Consider the following 15,522-nt stretch of genomic DNA (forward strand, 5'->3'; position numbering starts at 1 on the left):
CAGTGTACAAATTCTTCACTTTCTCAGTTAAATTTATTAATTATTTTATTCTTTTCAGTATTATTGCAAATGAGATTGCTTTCATAATATCCTTTTTTTTGATTCATTGTTAATGTGTAGAAATACGACTGTTTTTTGTATATTGATTTTGTATTTTGTAACTTTTCTGATCTATCTTATTAGTTTTAACAGGGTTTTCTTGGTGTAGTCTTTAGGGTTTTCTATATAGAATATCATGCCATCTGCCAAAAGAGACAATATTACTTCTTGTTTTCCAATTTGGAGGCATTTTTTTTCTTTCCTAATTTCTTTGGTTAGGACTTCCAGTATTATGTTAAATAAGAGAGGTGAGAGTGGACACCATTGTCTTGTTCCTGATTTTACAGGAAAACTTTCAGCTTTTCACTATTTAATTATGTAGTTAGTTGTGGGCTTAACATATAGGGCTTTATTATATTGAGGTACATTTCTTATATACATTGTTGAGAGTTTTTATCATGAAAGGATTTCAATTTTTGTCAAACGCTTTTTCTGCATTTATTGAGAGGATCATGTAATTTTTATCATTCATCTTGTTAATGTGGTATATCACATTTATTGATTTGTTTATGTTGAACCATCCTTGCGTCCTAGGGATTAAGCACACATGATTACAGTATATAATTCTTTTTATGTGATGCTGAATTTGGTTTGCCTGTATTTTATTGGGAATATTTATATATTCTATACTCACCAGGGATATTGACCTTAATTTTTTATTCTTGTAATGTCCTTGTCTGGCTTTGATATCAGGTAGTGCTGGCCTCATGAAATGAGCATAGATGTTTCCTCCTCCTCCAAGTTTTCAAGAGTTTGAGAAGGATTAGTATTAAATCATCTTGAAATGATTTAGACTTCACCAGTGAAACCATCTGGTTCCATACCGGTTTAATCTCCTAACTCATATTGGTCTATTAAAAATTTCTATTTCTTCATGATTCAGTCTTATAAGATTGTATGTTTCTAGGATTATATCTATTTCTTCTGAGTCATTTAATTTGCTGTCATATAATTATTCACAGCATTATCTTATGATCTTCTATTATTCTGTGGTATCATTGTAAAGTCACCTCTTTCTTTTCTGATTTTATCCTCTATTTTCCTTGGTCTAGCTAATGGTTTATGAACTCTCAACAAACCAGCTCTTAGTTTCATTGATCTTTTCTATTGTCTTTCTACTCTCTATTTCATTTATTTTTGCTCCAATCTTTGTCATTTCCATTTTATTATAAACTTTGGGCTTAGTTCTTCTGTCTTTAGTTTCTTTTTTTAAAATTTTTTTTATTTCTTTTCATCATAACAGTATTCATTGTTTTTGCACCACACCCAGTGCTCCATGCAATCTGTGCCCTCTCTAATACCCACCACCTGGTTCCCCCAACCTCCCACCCCCCGCCCTTTCAAAACCCTCAGATTGTTTTTCAGAGTCCATAGTCTCTCCTGGTTCACCTCCCCTTCCAATTTCTTTAGTTTCTTGAGGTGTAAACTCAGTTTGTTTACTTGAAATCTTTTTTTCCATGCTAACGTTTTAATTTTTTCAAGGTATCGAATTGTATACAAATGACAGTAGATCTTTGCTTCTTTATTTTTATCTAAATAAAAGATAACTCAAGATGAATTCTCAAGGAAAAAAAAAAGAGCTCTGGCACTTTGTCTTTCTTCATCATCTACTTGACTGTTGCTGTCATAGAACCAGGGAAGAAGTTGTGATGAGTTGGAAGAGGTACACATACTGCTGTTACCATTTTACCAGAAAATCACTTGCCAAGTTGGATGGGATACAGAGACTGAGGATGACGTGATTGAAGAATATAACAAACATGGGAGATTTATTCATATTTATGTTGAATATTTTGTTTTCTTAGATTTATTGCTATGAACTTCCCTCTTAGGTCTGCTTTTGCTGCATCCTATGTAGTACCTTGTCTTTTCATTTTTGTTTGTCTCAAGACATTTTTTTGATTTCCCCTTTCATTTCTCTTTGACTCCCTGGTTGTTCAGGAGCATGTTGCTCAGTTTTCATATGTTTGTAAAATTTCCAGCATACCATTATGGTCAGGAAAGGTACCTGGTATGATTTTAATTTTCTCAAATTTGTTTAGGTTTATTTTGTGGCCTAAATATGATATACCCTGGAGAATGTTCCATGGGTGCTTGAGAAGAGTGTATCCTATTGCTATTGGATAGAATATTCCGAATGTGTTTGTTAGGCCCATTAGGTTTAAAATTTAGTTCAAATCCAAAGTTTCCTTATTGATTTTTGACTAGAGCTGTTGTTGTGCATTCCTGCAGCTGCAGGGGGGTTAGCCATGTGTGCAGTGTTGTGGCGGCCAACTGCATGCACTTGTGTGGTCATGGGAGCCTGGGATGGCAGTGAGAATAGTGGCTGTGATGAGTCTTGGGGTTCAGGGTGTCCACAACATTGCTGGCTGGGTGGCTCAGGCAGTTTGGGGGAGACTCACCTTGCTAGAATCTGCAAATGCAAAAACCTGTGGGGTTCTCAGTGACAAAAGCTGTAGGGAGTCCTTGGCAGTTCTGCTGGCTATTGGTGTCTTTGGCAGTGGTGTTCTGGGGTCTGTGATGGAGTCCTCAGTTTTGACATCTGTGGGGATATTACATTGTGAACAAGAGCTGTTGAGGTCCTCAGTGGTGAAGGCTGCTGGGGTCCTCTGCAGAGCAGGCATGGGCAGCCATGATTGCTCCTACTGCATGGTTGATACTGATAATCCTTCTCCTTCTTTGTAATTATCTCCACAGATTCTAGCTGTGCCAGTCTCCCCTGTGCTCTGGGTAGGGTGAAAATGAAGTTTGTTCTTTAGTGCAGTGCCCCATAAGCTGGGGAAACTGGTCAGTCACCCAGTAAAGGGAATTCTCTTGGGCCAAGGAGTTCCCTCTTGGCATTGAGTATAACCAGCCTGAGGAGTGGGATGATGCAAGCAAAATGAAAACTTTCTTCTTAACCTATTTGTGTGGATTCTCAGGTTTATTGCTGCATTGTGTTCCTGAAGCTCCTTAATAGGCCCCTGAGGTTTCTCAGATCTATTTTCATGAATAAAAATATTATTCATTCAATATGATTCATGAACAGTGTCTAATTGTTCTTAGTAGGGGGAGCTGGGATCTCCTGCTCCCCTGTCTTGCTATGTCACCACTTCTATTACATTGATTTCTGGTTTTATCTTTGTTATTTCCCTCCTTCTATTTAATTTCAGTATAATTTGCTGTTTATTCACCACCTTATAATAAGTGAATTTAGATTATTGACAATTAAACTTTCTTCCTCTATAATAAAATAACTTAAAAGTAAAACTTTCTCTCTATGAACTGATCAACCTATAATCCACAAGTTTCGGTGTATTCTTTAATCACTAATTTGAGATATATTCTATTTTTTCTTTGATTCAAGAATTATTTATTATTACTCCTTATTTTTAAATATTCAGTAATTATATATATGTATAAATTATTTATCATAATATTATTTTATGGTCAGAGAACATATTCTGCAAGATTTCAATTTTTGTAAAACTATTACATGGGCTCTTATATGGTCTTATAGGGAAATACTTCATGTGCATTTGAAAATACTGCTAATTCTGCAGATGATAGGTATAGTTCTAATGGTCAAGTTGTTTGGTATATTGTTTCAGTCTTCTATGTCCTTATCGATTTTATATTTGCTTGTTCTATTTTGTTTTTTGGTTTTTAGAGAAGAGTGGTCAAATCTCTAATTTATAATTTTAGATATATCTACATACTTCAGTTCTATCAATTTCTGCCTCATATATTTTAAAGCTTTGTAATTAGACATTTGTAGTTTTTATGTTACCTTGTGGATTAACTTTTATTTTTATGACCAGGAAGCCACTCAAATACCTTCTCTTGCTTCTCTTTCAAGAATTATCTGATTTATGCATAAGTGGAAGCATGACTGTAAATGCGAACAAAGAATCTTATACATTCTCTGATAATGATCCTGTCTTAACTATACATTTCTGATAATAATATAGCTACACCAACTTTCTTATGCTTAATATTTTCATGACACATCCTTTTTCCCACATTCTTTTACTTTCAGTCCATCTATAAAATAAATATAAATATATATAAATATAAAGTCATCTTTATATTTGAAGTTTATTTCTTGTAGATAATATATAAATGTGTTTGATAGCTATCAGACACATGAAAAGATGTTCTTCAAAACTAGCCGTCAGGGAGATTCAAATTAAAACCACATTGAGATATCACCTTACACCAGTTATAATGGCCAAAATTAGCAAGACAGGAAACAACATGTGTTGGAGGGGATGTGGAGAAAGGGGAACCCTCTTCCACTGTTGGTGGGAATGCAAGTTGGCGCAGCCTCTTTAGAGAACAGTGTGGAGATTCCTCAAGAAATTAAAACTTCCCTATGACCCTGCAATTGCACTTCTGGGTATTTACCCCAAAGATACAGATGTAGTGAAAAGAAGGGCCATCTGTACCCCAATGTTTATACCAGCAATGGCCATGGTCACCAAACTGTGGAAAGAACCAAGATGCCCTTCAACGGACAAAGGGATAAGGAAGATGTGGTCTGTATACACTATGTAGTATAATGCCTCCATCAGAAAGAACGAATACCCAGCTTTTGTAGCAACATGGATGGGACTGGAAGAGATTATGCTGAGTGAAATAAGTCAAGCAGAGAGAGTCAATTATCATATGGTTTCACTTATTTGTGGAGCATAACAAATAGCATGGAGGACATGGGGAGATAGAGAAGAGAAGGGAGTTGGGGGAAATTGGAAGGGGAGGTGAACCATGAGAGACTATGGACTCTGAAAAACAGTCTGAGGGTTTTGAAGGAGCAGGGGGGTGGTTGGGGTACCAGGTGGTGGGTATTATAGAGGGCACGGATTGCATGGAGCACTGGGTGTGGTGCAAAAATAATGAATACTGTTATGCTGAAAATAAAAAAGAAATTTAAAAAAAAGAAAAGAAAAGAAAGACAGGGCTACTTCTCCATATATATATATATATATATATATATATATATATATATATATATATGTGTGTGTGTGTGTTTTGTTTTTATATGAATATATCAGTCTGTCTCTTAATTGTATTGTTTAGTTTATGTATGTGCTATGTAATTATTTAATTAGTTGGATTTAGGTTCACTTCCTTGCTTTTTCATTTGTTACATATGAGTTTTGTTTTTCTTTTTTTTTGAGTTAAGTATGTATTTCCTTCAAATATTCAAATATGCCAAATAATTTTTTGCAGTCATAATTTTCAAGTATTATTTTCAAGTGTTTATTTCAAAATTTATTTCAAATAGTTGTTCTTCTCTCCTTTTGAGTTAATTATAAGTTTTCTTCAAACATTCAAATATGTCAAATTCTTTTTCAAGTCGTCAGAATTTTCAGGTATTTATTTCAAATATTTGAATTATTTATTCCATATTCCACTTATAATGGCTTTTAAGCTATATTTTTTCATATCACTATTGACTGGTTACTCTAGGAATTATAGTATATAAATCTAGGTTTCCCTAGATTTAACATTATATATTTTTCTTAAATATTCAGTACCTTATAACACTTCTATTCCATTTATTGTCTCTTATATTTTATGTTGTTGTATATATTTAATATATACATACACTCTCAACCCAGAAATAAAGCACTATTTTTGCTTTAAACCATTAGTTTTCTTTTTATAAGAAAAAGTCTATTTTTTTTTAAAGATTCCATTTATTTATTTGACAGAGAGAGACCACAAGTAGGCACAGAGGCAGTCAGAGAGAGAGAAAGGAGGAAGCAGGCTCCCCGCTGAGCAGAGTGCCCAATGTGGGATCTGATCCCAGGACCCTGAGATCATGACCTGAGCCGAAGGCAGTGGCCCAACCACTGAGCCACCTAGGCACCCAAGAAAAAGTCTATTTTGCTAACATATTTATCACTTCTTGATTATTCATTTTCTCCATAGATCTATATTTTGTCATTTTTCTTCAGCCTGATAAAACTATTTTATTCTTATTATTCAGATCTGCTTATGACAAATTCTATCAGTTGTTAAGTGGGAATGTTTTTATTTTATTTTTTTATAATTTTTTATTTTTTATAAACATTTAATATAGTTTTATCCCCTGGGGTACAGGCATGTGAATCACCAGGTTTACACACTTCACAGCACTCACCATAACACATACCCTCCCCAATGTCCATAACCCCATCCCCCTTCCCCCAGGGCCCCTCCCCCCAGCAACCCTCAGTTTGTTTTGTGAGGTTAAGTGTCACTTATGGTTTGTCTCCCTCCCAATCCCATCTTGTTTCATTAAGATGTGGTATATATACACAATGGAATACTATGCAGCCATCATAAGAAATGAAATCTTGCCATTTGCGATGACATGGATAGAACTAGAGGGTATCATGCTTAGCGAAATAAGTCAAGCAGAGAAAGACAACTATCATATGATCTCCCTGATATGAGGAAGTGGAGATGCAACAGGGGGGGTTAAGGGGTTAGGAGGAGAATGTTCTTATTTTAGCCAGATAAGGAATTAAAAAATATCTTGCTTGCATATGGAATTCTTTGTTGACAGTTTTTCTCTTAGCACTTTATAGATGTCATTCTATTGTCTTCTGATCTCATTTTTTTTTCCCGCTGAGAAGCAGTCAATCATAAATGCTACTGTGTGTAATGGTTACATTATATCATGTGTTTATTTTTAAGATTTTTGACTCTGATCTATGTATGTATGGATGTGTTGGTAGTCATTATGCTTGGTGTAACATTTGCTGCAGGTCTCAGATCTATTAATTGCTGTATTTCACCAAATTTAGGACTTTACGAAATTATTTTATTCTATAGTTTTCTGTTCTAATCTCTCTTTTCTCTTCTTTCTTTAATCTCTAATCTCTCTCTTCTTCTTCTTTCTCTAATCTCTCTTTTCTTCTTATATAGTTTTCTGTTCTAATCTCTCTCTCTTCTTCTCTTCTTTCAGAATTCCAGTTATACGTTTGTTAGACTACTTGGCGCCGTTCCAGAATCCTTGAAGTTTTTCCCTTTATATATCATTCATGTTAGTTATAGAATTTCCATTTGGTTATGTTTATTTTTCATTTTTCTGCTGACATCCGACATCTGTTTACTCATTTTGTCTCATTCTTTTCTTTAAATCTGAACAAATTATATTAGCTGATTTAAAGTCTTTTTCTACTAATTAAAAAAAATGTCTTTTTTAAAATTCATATATTTATCATCTCTAGAGTTATTCATTCTTTTATGTAGGTCAAGTTTTCTATCTGGTATAATTTTTCTTCTGCTGAAAGGATTTCCTTTAACATTTTTTGAAGTTCAGGTCAGCTAATTATGAATTCTTACTGCTTTTGCATGTCTTTGAAAGTCTTGATTTTACTTTTCAAAAGATATTTTTCCTGCATTTAGTAGAGTCGATTTTTTTCCTTCCTATATTTTAATGATGTGCTCTCCTGTCTTCTAGTGTTCATTTTTATCAACAAGGAGACTTCTTAATTTTTATCTTTATTCTATATTTAAGGAAACATTTTTATCTTTATTCTATATTTAAGGAAACATTTTTCTCTGGGTATTTTAAAGATTTTTCTCTATTTCAGTGGCTTTGAGAAATTCAACTATGATATACCTTGGTGCAGTTTTTGTGCTTTTGTCTCCCTGAAATTCTAGGATTTATAGACTTTCATCCAATTTTGATATTTTGGGACAATTATTTCTTCCTATTCCTTGTGCTTTTGTCTCCTTGAAATTCTAGGATTTGTAGACTTTCATCCAATTTTGATATTTGGGGGCAATTATTTCTTCAAATATATCTTTTTCTGTTTCTGTACTCCTCTCTACTCTTCTTTAGGAATTCAAATTACACATATATTAGGGTGTTTAAAGTTGTCCTACAGCTTACTGATGTACTTTTCAGTTTCTTAGGATTGTTTCTGTGTTTCATTTTATACAGTTTTTTTTAATGTTTTCAAGCTCATTAATCTTTTCTTCTATAGTGTATGATCTGTTTTTAATCCCATCCATGATATTTTTCATTACCAACATTGTATTTTTCATATTTGGAAGTTTTATTTGGATCTTTTATACATGTTCCATATCTCTACTTAATATGCTTATCTCTTTCCTTTTTCCTTAATCATATGAAATGCAGTTATAATAAATTATTTAATATCCTTGTTTTCTAATTATGTTATCTGTGACACTTCTGGGTCTATTTCTACTAATTGAATTTTCACCTCCTGTTAGCATACTCACATGAGATAGTTTTCTTTTTTCCCCAGAGTAGAATAATATGAACTAATTTACAAACAAAGTAAGTATAACAAAGGGGGGAAAAAAGAGGGAAATGAAATTCCCAGTGGTAAAGCACATAGGCAAAGGCACATGTATGAGAAATGAATACATAGAAAGAATTTCAGGGAGATCCCTATGGCTGAGTTATAAGCAGGGAGTGGAGAGACATTAACAGTAGACTAGTACATCAGACCAGCTTGTGATGGGACCTGCATTTGGCTGAAAAGCATAAAATTTAATAGCATGGCAAGATTTTAGAGGTCTTAAAAATTGTGGTAAAATACAAATAACATAAAAATTGTCATCTTAACCATTTTTAAGTGTAGTTCATAAGCATTAAATACCTTTACCTCGTTGTGCAACCATTGTTGCCATTCAACTTCAGAATTGTGGTTCCATATTTTCAAACTGAAACTCTGTACTTACTAAATACTAATTAATTTCTCCCTCTTCTCAGCCCTGGAAAACATTATTCTAATTTCTGCCTGAATGAATTTGAAGTAGTCATATTAGTGGATTCCTATGCTATTTGCCCTTTTGTGATTGACTTATTTCACTTAGAAATAAGTCCACACTGTAGAATCCACACTGTAGAATCAGTCATAATTCCCCTCATTTTTACTTTTGAATAATATTCCATGGTATGCTATCACAGGTTGTTTATCCATACATGGGTTGATGGACATTGGGTTGCTTTCACTTTTTGGTTATTTTGAATAAGGTTATTATGAACTTGGGTTGCAAATGATGTGCTTGAGTCCCTGCTTTCAATTCTTTTGGCTATATTCAAAAGTGGAATTGCTGGATCATGTGGCAATTTAATGCTTATATTTTTTGAGGAACCACCAATTCCCACCAGCAGTAGAAAGGAGATCTTGAGTTCCTCAAATCCTTACCAAAACTTATTATTTTCCTTTTTAAAAATTTTATTTTATTTTTAAAAATATAATAACCATTTAATGCATGAGAAGTGATATCTCACTGTAGTTTTGATTTGCACTTCCCTAGTAATTAGTGAAATTGTCTTTTCAGATGGTTATTGGCTACTGTATATCTTCTCTCCAGAAATATCTATTTAAATCCTTTGATCATAAAGTTAGGTTGCTTTAGTTGTTGCTTTTAAGTTGTAGGAGTTCTTTATATACTCTGGATGTTAATGTCTTATCAGATATTTGCAAATATTTCCTTCAATTCTATATATATTGACTTTTTATTCTGTTACTAGTGTCCACTGATGTTCAAGAGTTTTGAATTTTGATAGAATTATTTTTCTTCTTTTGTTTCTCATGCTTTTGGTGGCATATTCAAGAAATCATTGTGAAATGCAATATCACGAGTTTTTTCCCCTATGTTTTCTTGTGAGACTTTTATAGTTTTAGGTGTTACATTTAGGTCTTTGATCCATTTTGAGTAAATTTTTGTATAGGATGCTAGATAAGGATCAAATTTCATACTTTTTCATGTAGTTACACAATTTCCCACAACTTCTTGAAAAGACCGTCTTTTCCCTATTCAATGGTTTTGATACCTTTGTCAAAAGTCATTTGACCACATAATATGTGAGGCCTTAATTCTAGGCTCTCTATTCTATCCCATTGGTGTATATGCCCTTCTTTGGGCTGGTACCACACTATTTTGATTTCTGTAGCTTTGTAGTATGTTCTGAAATCAGGAAATCTGAGTGCTCCAAACTTGTTCTTTTTTAAGACTGGCTAGACAATTCCAGGTCCCTTGAGTTTCTATATGAATTTTAAGATGGATTTTTTTTTTATTTCAGCAAAACTCTCATTCAGATTTTGAGGGATTGCATTGAATCTGTAGATAGTTTTCGGTAGCACTGACATCTTAATATTAGTCATATAATCCATGAACATACGAATCTTTCCATTTGTTAACACATTCTTTAATTTCTTTCAACAGTGTTTTGTAGTTTCACTGTACAAATCTCTCGCCTCCTTACTTAAGTTTATTCTTACATATTTTATTCTTTTTGATGCTTTTTAAACATGGAATGGAATTATTTTCTTAATTTTCCTTGTGGATAGTTTATTGATAGTGCAGGGTTTTTTGTTTGTTTGTTTTGGTTTGGTTTTGGTTTTTGGTGTTTTTTGTTTTGTTTTGTTTTGTTTTTGTTTGTTTGTTTTGGTATGTTCATTTTGTAGCCTGCAAATTTGATGATTTTTTTAAATCAGTTTTAACAAATGTTGTGTATGTATGCAATCTGTAGGGCTTCCTACATCTAAGGTTATATGTAGTGTGAAAAGTGAAAAACTTTCTATTCCAAGTTGGATGCCTTTTATTCCTTTTATTTCTGCCTATTTTCTTTGTTTAGAATTTTTCATATTATATGCTGAATAATATTGGCAAAAGTGGTCATCCTTGTTCTGTTCTAATTTTGGGAGGTTTTATATAGGTGGTCAACCGAGTCATTTCCAAATTTTCTGATGATCACTCTGGCTACTGAATGAGAATGGGTGGAAAAGGCAAGACTGGAGGCAAAAACACTAATAAAAGAGACTTTCAATAGTCCAAATAAGTGTGTTACCTTGCTTAGAGGGCAGTAGAGTAAGCTAGTAATAGTGACACCAAGTTCTCACTGACCCTGAGCATGTATAAAAGGGTCTGATGGACAATGAGCCACCCATTGCCATAGTTAGAGAACAGTTTGAGGTTGGATCATGCTGCATTCCTCTCTACATTCTCATTCGGGAGAGGGAAAATTAAAATGAAAACAAAGACACCCAGGATGCGTGTCTGAGGGAACTCCCTAAAGTCTAATGTTCTAGTCCTGTGGTTTCTTTATAAGCAGTGCTAATTATATAGCAGAAATAGAAGACAGTAAAGGAAAAAAAACTCCACCTGGACTACAACTGTCTCTTGTCACACCCTCTTCACACCAATAGTGTCTACAGAAAGCAGGAAAACAAAGCTCAGAGAAGAATTTGATATCAGAGTTCCAAGAAGCAAGTGGTAAGAAATCATTCTTTTGTGTCCCAGGCTGGTAGTATGAGCTTTGACACCTGTCAGGAGCTAGTTGAAGGGAACAATGTATCATTTATGATGAAAGTGATTATCTTGCATCAGGATGCAGGACAATTAACAGAGCATCTTGGGTTATGAACACTCAACAAATACTTCTAAAATATAGGAGCTTGACAGGAAGAAATACATCTCACAGTGACCCATTCCAGATGCTAGAGTCTTTACTGCAATAATTGGGTAGTACAGAAATTAAGAATTGAATTCTAGTCTTTCCACTGAAAGTCCACATTCTATCCTGTGTGGTACTGGAGTCTTTGCCTGATTGTCCTATTCTGCTTTGTTTCCTTGTCTGTCTGCCTGGTATATTACCTTTCACATTTTTTCTCTGCCTCTGTCTACAATTGCTCAGTGTTTTTTCATAATTCACATTCTTTTTTAAGGAAAAGTTTTATACTAGCCAGTGCATTTGGAAAGCTTTGGATACAAATTGTGTATCTCAGGAATGGCTTATTTATTTTCTTATTTATTTATTTATTTTTTGGTCACTGTATTTTAAAATTTAATTTTATTTTTTCAGTGTTCCAAGATTCATTGTTTATGCACCACACCCAGTGCTCCATACAATATGAAAAGAAAAAATTTGTTGTTATTGTAGTCAAATGGTCTTCTTTCCTCGACTGTGATGTTATCTGCCCAGTTGCTTCTGTTCTTTCTCTGTGATGTGGTCAAGGGATAATTAAAATTATTTTTTGAAAACTTATTGGGAGAAGAATATCCCTTTTTGGGTCCAAAGTAACTGCTGGGAATTAATATTAATGTTATGATGGCCCCTCTACAGCCCTATCGAACATGGGTCTGACTTCTGCAGTCAAAAATTTAACTTGTTGTTAGTGTTTTGCTCCTGCTGTTAAGAGAACTGCACCAGAGCTGGTCATTCAAAAAGATGTTTTGAAGCTTATGGCCCTCATGTGCAAGAGAATTGAAAAGAGATGGAAAGAGGTAAAAGTCAGAGGAAAACAATAAAGATGTCTCAAAGAGTGAGTTAATTTATTTTTGGGGTAATGAGAGGGGTTATGGAAAAATCCTTGGTGTGGAATAAATTTCAGATCCCTGCTAGCCAAAAATCAAACCCAGAAGAGATGTCATGGACATGAGAATAGTAATGGGTGGCAATTCCCTGAAAGGAGTTCCTTTTATAGTCATGTTGATGCGGAACTACCAGTGAGCATGCTCTAATAATAGTAGAAATTCATGTCTAAACATTGTTCTCTCAGGGACACCTCATCCTGTGAGCTCTGTACTCTGCTGATTATAATATTTGGCCTTTGAGAACTTGCTTATGCAAAGGAAGGATTTTTTTTAATTTAAATTTTACTTAGTTAACACACAGTGCAATATTGATTTCTGGAGTAGAAATCAGTAATTCATCATTTACAACACCCAGTGCTTATCACAAGTGTGCAGAAGAGGGGAGTTCTTCTCCTAATTTAATATTTACATGCCTTTGTCATGCTCCTTTTAAATAAATTATTTTTGCTTTACAAATACTTCTTTAATTGATTTTGTTTTTCTCTGAGAGGACAACTACAAAGCAGAAATGGCCTATGAAGGACTTGGTGACCATTAGACACCATAAGACATCTTTTGAGCTGTAGATGGCTCTGGTTCTGATTTGACCAGAACGTGTCAGAACCAACTGGTGTTGAGAATGAACAGTTTTAAGTTCAAAGGGGGACAGCAATGGTAGATTGAGGATTCCCATCTCATAGACTCAGGAAGATGATATAGATGAGGGCTAGAATCCAGAAGGAAAAACAGGGACCAGGAAACCTGCTGGAAGCCTAGAAATGCAAGAAAATGGATTAGAGATGGAGGTAAATATGGGCAGTTAACAAGGAAATTCACCATATAGGCTGGTGGGTCTCAAGTCTGGCCATATGTTGCAATCACCTGGGGAATGTCCTGTATTTCATCACATCCCAGATTTTTTTTTTTTCACGATTTTCAAGTAGAACTTTTGTCCCTATACTCCAATTGAACCTTCCTTAGCAGGGTCAATAATGATCTCCATATTTCCAAATTTAAAGAATACTTTTGTTTCTCACTCAACTTACTTTTATTCCAACCGAATCCTATCCAGCCAATCTTGCTTCTCTAAACTCTTTCTTTTCTTGGCTTCAATAACACCACTATTCCTCTAAAAAATAACAAAGAAAAATAATTAAACAAATAAAAACAAATAAATAAAGGCAACTTATTTTTAGCACTTAATGCTCACATTTTCTTTTCTAGGCTTCTCAATGTTGAAATGTTCCAGGATCTCATCTCTGTCTCTCTCCTCTCCTCTCCATCTCTCTCCACCCCTCCCTTCTTCTTCCATCCTCTTTTCCTCTCCTCTCTTCTTCTCCTCTCTTCTTATTTATTTATTTATTCATCCATCTATTTACTTATTTATTTATTTATTTTTCTCTTTCTACTTATACTCATGTCCTAAGTGATCTAATCAATCAGTGTCCATGGCTTCAGATATCACTCACACATTTATGAAACCTTTAATTAGTCAGAATAGACTAGGTTTTGCAGTACTAACAGACAATTTCAAATTTCATTAGGTTAATATAACCCAAGTTTATTTCTTACTCATGCTACAGATCTGAAGTGGTAACAGGAGTTGTTCCTCATTGTAGTCATTCATGTTGGAGTCATTATCTTAGTAGATGCTCCTACTATCACACCAGCTGTGAGAGGGAATGTAGTGAATTGCATAGTCCTTTATGAGAGGTTCTGCCTGGAGGTGAGCTAGGTGCTGTTACTCCATTTTTGAGGTGAGAAACTGAGACATCAAGGGATAGAGCTGGGCTATGAATCCGGTGAGGTATTACTCTCACCAATTTATGAAAGAGTAAACTAGGTCACAATGAGGTTGACACTCATCTGGGGTCACATTTTACTCTGGATAAGATCACGTGTACATGTAACTGTAGTCTGCTTGACAACAGAGCCCATTCTCCCCATCACCCTCTGCCATTGATCACTGGAAGTCTCATTCCTGCTTGTGAAAGAATCATTATCTCCATAAAAGTGAAGTTTTACAGGATGGAGTAACTTATTAACAATAGCTAACATGTGCAGTTGTCTTATAGGAGTCAGTTTACTTGTTCCTTGCTAACAGCTCTATGGAGTAGATGTTATTACTATTCTCATTTTACAGTGGGGAACTCTAAGCTCTGTAGAGAAGTAAGTACTTTTGCCAGGGCCACACAACTTGGGGAGGTGGAGCACGGTTTGATGCTGGGTAAATGACCCCTGACCTGATCACACACCCTCAGACTATTCGACCATAATGTGTTTTTTCAACTTGATACACATTAGCTGTTGAAATCCATCTCCTACCTCAACACTAATGGGTGCCTTATGATTGGTGTACAATGTGTTCCAGTCTTACGGGATTGATACACATAGATATAGAGCGAGGCCTGGCTTAAACCCCTCAGTGGTCATTTTTGACAGCCAGAAACCCCTTCTTTCAGGAGACTGCATCCTTTGGAGGTATGTATCACGGGAATTGTATTGTAGGGACAGCAACGTAGTGACACAAACTTCTGTCTTAGAAGCTGATGGCTGGTTGGCCCTGCAGTTATCATTTCAGGTAGCAAGACTTCCTTAACCTGGACTTGGTCTCCTGGATCCCTACTGCCTATGTGTTCAACTCCTGAGCAGGTCTTCAGGATTCTGCCTCCTTTAGTGGCCTCATACTCTGCAAATAACCCCATACGTGTCCTCTATGCTCCATCACACTAGGACTACCAGGCCTTCCTAAACCTGTCCCTTCCTTCCCCTAATTTCATCCCTGTCATTTCCCTGGAAGGGCAGTTGGTTTTGCTCATCCTGAAGCATGAACCTCTTTTCACCATGGTCTGATTGTCTTCCCACAAGGTGGTTTTGCATTTGAACCATGGATGACACAGAGCAAGAGTATATACTTTGGGGTCAGATATTTGGATTGGAACCCTGACTTTTCCACATACCAGGTGAGTGACCTTGCATGTGTCCCTTCAGTTCCCCAGACTCAGTCTCTGCACTATAACTTCAGGAAGTCCTGTTAACCTTGCTGTAGGTAAGACTGTGTATAAAAGTAGTACATAGTCTCTAGTATAAGTGACTGGTTCACAAATGAAG

Source organism: Mustela lutreola, chromosome 3 (genome assembly GCF_030435805.1).
Source record: "Mustela lutreola isolate mMusLut2 chromosome 3, mMusLut2.pri, whole genome shotgun sequence".
Taxonomy (NCBI): Eukaryota; Metazoa; Chordata; class Mammalia; order Carnivora; family Mustelidae; genus Mustela; species Mustela lutreola.